Raw genomic sequence first — 6000 nt, forward strand, 5'->3', positions numbered from 1 at the left:
TTATCTGTAATAGAGCTACCTGGAGAGAGAACCTGAAAGGGTGTACGACTTCATTGCTGTAGTTAAGAACTGACTTTGAGCCAGAAGAATAATGTAAACACCAAGCCAGCCACAAACGCTTTGATCTACAATGGTGTCCTGCCTGCAAGATCTGCGAGGGCAATGTTGGCACAAGTGTGTGGGAGTAACCAACTAATGTCTGATTAGACTCAAGGCCCACTCCATGAGATGGAGTCCATACCTGACACTGCTTGGGGTGACCAAGAACCTGAGACTTGATAGCCCAAGAACCTGAGACTTGATAGGACCTAGGGTAAAACCAAATACTACCATTCTGAAAGACAGAAATGAGAGAGAAGAGGGAGAGAGGGAGAGAGAGAGAGAGAGAGAGAGAGAGAGAGAGAGAGAGAGAGAGAAAGGAAGGAAGGAAGGAAGGAAGGAAGGAAGGAAGGAAGGAAGGAAGGAAGGAAGGAAGGAAGGAAGGAAGAGCAGGAAGGAGGGAGAGAGAGAGAGAAAAAAAATGTAACAATAAAATGATTCCTAATGATATTTTGCTATACTGTGCCTTGCTCAGCCATCATCAGAGACACATCCTCCTTTCAGAACAAGTGTAAAGACCCACAGCCAGACATAATGCTGAGACTGAGAGACCTTGGAACTCTCAGCCCTAAACAAGATGTCTCCATCAAATCCTTCCCCTCAGGGTTCAGAGAACCCCAGAGAAGAAGAAACAAAAAGAGAGTAAGTAAGTGCCAGAGGGGATAGAGGACAGCAGAAAACAAGGCCTCTAACCAACCTGATCAAAGCTTGTCTGAACTCACAGAGACTCAGGCAGCTTGCACAGGACCTGCGCTGGTCTGGATCAGGTTCTTGGCACATACATTATGGCTTCCAGTTTAGTGTGTTGATGGGATTCCTGGGTGTGTGTAGCTTATTTCTTGTGCCTTCTCCTGGGCTATTTTCCTGCTCTTTGTTTTGTACAACTCTGATGAGTTAGTTTTTGTTTTTATCACATTATATTTCTTTGTATGGCTATCTCTTCGTAGCTTCTTTGTTTGCTAAACCAAAGTGGATCCAAATGGGAGGGGGAAGGAGGGAAGAGAATGAGAGGAGTAGAGGAAGGCAAACCCATAATCAAAATATATTGTGAGATAAACTGAGTCTATTTTAAATAAAGGGGGAGTGGCTTTGAGGGGTAGAGCTTTAAAGAACCTCCTAATCCAAGCCCCACTCCTCATTTGATGCTTGAATGAATGCTATGTCTTGTCATCTGAGACATTCTATGCAGACTGCTCGTCCCTTTTGAGAGAGCTTGTCTACCTTTCAGACAGCTCCACTGAAAGCCCTGCCTTGAAGGAACTCACTATCCTGCAGCTTCTATTGATGCAGTCATTCTGCTGGCCCCATTCCTGCACCCCAGCCACTGTGGTCAGAGCAGCCTTATAGCAAGCAATGGGTGTTGCAAGCTAAATTTGTTTAAGAAAAAATTACTGAAAGGCCCACTGTCCTATGGGCTTCAGGTTCCACTTCATTTAGGGCTCAAAGAACATCATCAGGACTTGATGTTTTTTATCCAGCTTTCCGCTGTGTCTGTCCTGTAGGGTCTTATTTGGAGTCTTGATAGTCAAAGAATTCTATTAGTCAGGATCAGATTGCCTTGATCTCATGACTCCCAACAATGTCATTGCTGAATGTCATTCTTGCTTCAAACCCTGAGCCAATCACCATGGCCAGAAAGTCATAGTGGACTACTTGTCCCAGACATGGGCTCCTGCTTCATCCCAAAGCCCCTGACTGTGAATGAGGCCAAGGTGAGCCCACAGACAGGACACCTTGGCGTACATTGCATGCTTGATGAGGTGATGAATGAACGGCCTTCTCTGCCATGACCATGAAGACTGGAGACAACTAGGTTGTTCCAATAGGGATGTTCTAGCCAACCAGCGATAGGCTGCCTGTGTCTGGTTTTGTCAGTACTGACTTTAGAGCAGACTGGAGCAAAGCTGGGATGGCTTTCCCAATGCTTATCTTCAGCTGTCCAGTTCCTGTCACTTTGGCCCTCACCACCCTGTCATCTGACCTAATGAGTTCTTCTGTCACATTTCCAAGTCATACTCATTATAGAAACCTGTAACATGGTTTCTTGGTGTTCTTCTCTATCTCTCTCTTTCTCACACATACAAATACACACACACACACACACACACACACACACACACACACACACACACTGTTTGAACCAGGCCTCTCTTGAAGGTCAGACCTGCTCTATCTCTTCTAAAGAGGGCTACAGAGGATACCCTCATACCCTCAGTGCTTTGGATCCCACAAAGCAGGCAGCCACCTCCATTGTTTGTATACAGCTGGCCCTAGCGACTATCCAGCTATGAACATCTGCCAAGCAGGTTGAGAACTCCAGAAGAACCATGCCGCTGCACACTCAGGTAAATGAGCCCACAGAAACATGGAGCAAAGGCAGAGTAGAGAAAGCCGCTGGTGTAAGCAAGACCAGTCCTGACAGTCCTGCTGGGCCTTCAGAAGCCTACTGTGGAAGATGAAGCACTCTAAGGAAGAAAGAAGCTTGGATCTGGGCTGCTAACAGGCCCACATGTTCTTTGCTGTAAGAAATGAAATGACAAATCACTGAAGTATTCCTGGCCACTGGAGGTTGATCTTTAACTGGACACTTGGGAAACCCAGCTTCCCTGACTCTATGCAATTCATGACATTGAGTGGGTCTTTCCTACTGAGCTTACAGGCACACAGAGAAAGTCGGCCAGTCCACTCTACAATCAAGCCTCTGCTATGCTAGTTTTCTTACAGCATTCAGCAGAATTGTCCAACATGATGCTCCAAATAAAGCTCTCAAAGCCAAGCCCAAATCTACCTCCCAAGACCGAAAGCTGCAACTTCTTATAATCTCACTCCCCAAAGTTCCCCTCTATAAAGGAGAGGCACTCGTCTCACTGTTCTCAGAGTGGATCCAGCAACAGGCAGCTAGCACAACCAGCCTGACCTGCAAGCTCCCACAAACCCTGCCTTTCTATTGGTGTTGCTTGGCACGCCTAAAACAGCAAGGATCCAAGAGGAATTTCAAGTGGGTTATCAAGTTTAAGCTGGTCCATGAATTATCTCCCAGCAAGTGCCTGTCCACTTGACACCTCTAGGGATGTAGAATTCATCTGAGGCTTGTTCTGTTTCAGGAGAGATCTATTGTGTGAGTAGAGCAGATTTGCCAGAAGCCGAACTCCATGAGTCTGAATTACGCTTTGGGGATGGCACAGACTAAATGCAATGACTATTCTACAAAGTAGACCTTTAATTACAGCTAAGGTGGTAAGGGGGAAAGAAGGGGAGAGGATCCTCTCTCTTCCAAGCTAAGTGCTCTCTATCCTTCACTCACTCTGCTTGCTCCCCAGCAGTAATAACAGAAGACCACTTGTCACACTTGTCACAACTGTGCTTAAAGCAGAATTCCATGTGATAAAAAGCAATTATCCCACAGGGACAGAGTTGAGACATATAGAAAGTGAATTAACTCTTTCATAGCTCCAGAGGGGATGTTAGGCCACCAAAGGAGAAAAATGCATGAACGGGTAACTCAATAAATGTCATTTCTTAGAAATGCTGGCCATCTTTCTTTTCCAGTAGGATTTTGTTCAGTACCATCAAATCAGCCATGTGAATTGTCAGGGTACCACTTCAAGTTCATCCATGGAGAAACCTCTGTGTGGGAGCTACCAACAGGCTCCTCTTTCCCATGCTGTGGCACACAACAGCATTCTGCAACGTCCATGCAAAAATGGACCACCAAGAAAAATGGGGAGCAGCCTTGTGCTTAGCACACAGCTAATTCTGCTCCCAGGAAGTCTGCACAGGGTCAGAAGCCAGGCTCTGTCACTCAGGCTTGTCAGCAGCTGCCTCCTGAGGGACATTCCAGTGCAGTTTGGGTTTGCATCTCTCTGCTGGCTGAGGGTGTGAAGCATCTTCATGTGGATTTTCACTATTCTCCCTTTTCTAAATGGGTATGAGGTGTCTATTCATATCTTTCAGCCATTTTTAATTGAGTTTATGCTTTTATTATTAGTTTGAAGGAATTTATAATTTATAATATGACTGTGTTCTTTGTTAGTTTTGTAAATTGCATACTTCTTCTTTGGCTCAACTTTTCATTTCTAAACAAAACCTTTGGAGGGCACATTTTTAATTATGATGAAGCCTAATTCTTCAATTTTCACTCTCAAGATTATCACTGGGTGTCCAGAGATATCTTTTCCTACTCCACGTTCCTCAATACTTTCTTTTACATTTTCTAGAAATGTTATCATTCTGGTTCTTCTATTTGGGTCTATGTGGTACCTAAATTGAATTTTGCATGGTGACTAAGGTTCTATTTTTCATAAGGATATTAAATTATTCTAGTATTGTTGGTTGAAAAGACTGCATTTTTACATTAGAAGTGTCTTGACACCATGATAAAGACTAACAATTTGTCTTTGAGTAACAACTGGATTTTTTAAAATGCATTTTACATCCATCTATTTTAGGTTCTTCTTTGTGATTGTCAATACCAATGGACTTTTAAAAATATTCACAGTGTCTTTCCTAGTTGTTACATTTATTTTAGAGCAGTGATGGATGTACATACATCCTAGACTTCTAAGCTACAGCTCTGTATACATGCAGTCTGCAGACAGGACATCTAGTACTGCCTCCCTCTGGTGAATAAATACTGCCTTATATGACTCAACCAACTATCCAAGGAGACTCCCAGTGTTATAGGATTCTGTAAACACTGTGCATATTTAAGGCTGAGGTGTTGCTATAGTTTCATTTCTGTGCTATGACAAATAACTGACAAGAGGCATCTAGGAGGAAATGGTTTATTGCTTATAATTCCAGGTCACTGGCTATCAGAGAAGTCAAGGCAGCAACTCAAATAGCTAGTTTTATCCTACCAAGAGCAGAGAAAATAATTCTTGCTTCCTTGCTTGCTTGCTTGCCTAGCCTTTTCCTTTCTTATATAATCCAGTGCCCAGATATATTCAGGGTGGGTCTCCCTATCTCAATTAACAATCAAGACAAGCACATACAGACATGCCCACAGGCCAATCTAGGTCATTACTCACCAAGACACTCTCCTCAAGTGATTTTAGGTTGTGTCAAGCCTATAGTTGAAAATAACCAGCACAGGGGGCCATAATGAAAACCCCAGAAATTGAAAAATATCAGAGATACATGTTTATTTTGTTGTTATGTTTTTAATCTGATTCTCAGAAAGCATCATTTAAAAAAATGCCAAGATTCTGCTTAGTTATCAAATCAAATTACCTCTGACCCCATTACATTCTGAACAGTGACAGTTCCAGCACTGAACCCCACATGCTGGTACTTTTCTAGTGGCTGCAACTGGTATGTGCAACTCTACCTTATTGGAAATGGGAGAGGGGGACACATTTAATGCAGACTTCTATGATTAGACCTAGCATTGGGCCAAGCTAGGGTCTGACCCACTCCCCAAAAGACTCTACTGAATCAGACACCTACACATTGTGACAGAGGAGCAAGTGGCCTAGAACAGGGCCCCTCTTCCAGCCAGGCTATCTCTGAGGTGTCTGGAAACATTGCCTAGAATTGAAGCTTCCTTATCAGAAGAAAAGTCCTTCCTTCCATGACGAGCGTCCACAGGGCTTCATCCTAGACCGTTTGCATTTCCTTAGTGATATCTATATGACAGCACAAGACTATGTCAGCACAGAGATGGACACTCCAGACAAACAGAAGAGTTAGGCTTTTATAGCCAGCCGTTAGTGGCAACATTCTTGAAGCCACTTGACTGAAAGAGAGTGGACATCTATTGCTTTTCAATCTAGCATCAAGTCACCTTTCCTGTTTTCTTCTGGGAACCACTCTGAAGTATGGAAGCAAACTACAGCCCAAGATCACGTGCTGCCCCAACATCAGGGAAGCCAGGAGGACCTAGAACGACCTCAACACAAG

The sequence above is a fragment of the Mus caroli genome, unplaced genomic scaffold (genome assembly GCF_978045245.1).
Source record: "Mus caroli unplaced genomic scaffold, Mus_caroli_1 scaffold_8, whole genome shotgun sequence".
Classification (NCBI taxonomy): domain Eukaryota; kingdom Metazoa; phylum Chordata; class Mammalia; order Rodentia; family Muridae; genus Mus; species Mus caroli.